General features: G+C 59.8%; 1 protein-coding gene across 1 annotated transcript in view; it reads left to right on the top strand.

The window, feature by feature from the left end:
- Positions 1–377: 377 nt before the first annotated feature.
- SLC37A3 (solute carrier family 37 member 3) overlaps positions 378–1,611 on the top strand; it is a 66,565-nt gene continuing 65,331 nt past the window's right edge. Inside the window, exon 1 of the mRNA XM_019515401.1 lies at positions 378–447. The gene's annotated coding sequence lies outside the window, so the exon portion shown is untranslated. The remainder of the gene's footprint in view (positions 448–1,611) is intronic.

The following is a 1,611-nucleotide window of genomic DNA, read 5'->3' as shown; positions in this document are numbered from 1 at the left end:
GCCGCTGTGGAAGCGGTGCACCACGCACGTCTTGCCCACGTCCGAGTCCCCCAGCAGGATGATCTTGAACAGGTAATCGCACGCCTCGTCCAGCACCAGCCCCGGCATCGCCCCGCGCACCCACCTGCCCGGGGCAGCCCACCCGTTTAACCACCCTCGGCGGCGGCGGCTCGGTAAAGGGAGAGGGAGGGGGAGGGGGAGGGGAAAGCCCCACGCACCTGCCGCCAGCCCCGCCTCTCACCTGCCGGGCCCGGTCGAAGCTGCGCACCGCCTCCTCCCCCCTCGGGGCTGCTGGGAAACGTAGTCGGGCGCAGCAGGGAGGGCGGGGGGAGGAGCACGCGCGGCGGGGGAAGGACTACGACTCCCAGCAGGCCCCAGGGCGGAAGGGAGGAGGGGTGGGTCACGTGACTTCCCGCGAGCCCTGCCGGGGCGTGGGGCGGTCGGCAGGTGAGCGCTGCCGACGTGGAGCCTGAGGAGGTGCGCTGGGGGGTGCCACAGGTAGGGTTGGAAATGGCGTTCGATGGGGAGGGGGGCGTGGAGGTGCTGGCTTGTCTGGGCCGTTCTCTAGAAGCCCCCGATGGGGGTGGGGCTGCGGGCGGTTGGGGAGCGCGGGTGTCGTGGGTGGGCTCCATGGGCCGCGTGACGCAGGGAGGGGGGAGGGGTCTTTTCCATGCCGCCCGCTGGGGACTGCCACGCACCCAGGGCCCTGCCACGGGGGCAGTCCCGGGGAGCAGGCGGGCGTCGGGCTACGCTCACTGTCTGCCTCAGTGTGGGGCCGGGGTTACCCCCTCGTAGGGTTGTCGGCTCTGACTGAAGCTATTTCGGGGAGATTCCCCCACCCCCAGGATGATGTAATGTCATTAATTGTAGTGTTCAAGCCCTTCTCAGTATCCATCTCCCGGACTGCTTTTAATCGTCACCGGGAAATCGATGCCTTTTCTGGTAGACTACTGGCCGTCCAGGAGGGTTGAGCACCAGGGGGTGCCCACAGTGCTGTCCTCCACCGCAAAGCCCAGGTTCAGGCACTGCCACTGAAATCCTGCTGCGTTTTGGCCCCTTTAGGGCTTCCTTCATTTGTTCATTTTTAGATGTATTTGACTGTGTTTTCATGTCAGAAGAGTAGTAGCTACTGAGTAAAAAGGCAACAGTGTTCAAATGATGCCTGTTCCCCAGATCGCACAGATTAACTGCACTAGGAACCTGTAGAAAGCTGGGTCAGACATCATTGCCAATCCTAACTCGAGCTACTGTCTTTAACTTGTTCCAGAAGCTGATCTGAAAAGTGGCTCCCTGCTCCCCGCAGCTGAAGGCTCTGTGGCCTCCGCCCCTCATGTAGACCCGCCAATTCCCATTTCTGGCTTCTTTTTTTCCCTTCTTTTTTATGGGTTAGAGAAAAAAAAGAGAGAGAGAGTGCAACCATTTATTGTGCCTCTGCAGGTCACCTTCAAGAAAGGCAGCTGATATGAACAGGCTGGAGGGAAGGTTACCTTAGGTTTTGCAGTGATAGGTGCTATATAAATACCTCCCAGACCTTGTGGTAAACACCGGTTAGGTTTTAAAAAGGGGTTGGAGAAATGTGACTGGTGAGATGTTATATTTGTGTTTGCTAAA

Source organism: Gavialis gangeticus, unplaced genomic scaffold (assembly GCF_001723915.1).
Source record: "Gavialis gangeticus isolate Ggan-Ray unplaced genomic scaffold, GavGan_comp1, whole genome shotgun sequence".
NCBI lineage: Eukaryota > Metazoa > Chordata > Crocodylia > Gavialidae > Gavialis > Gavialis gangeticus.
The sequence above is the reverse complement of the archived record's forward strand: the minus strand, read 5'-3'. Positions and strand labels throughout refer to the sequence as shown.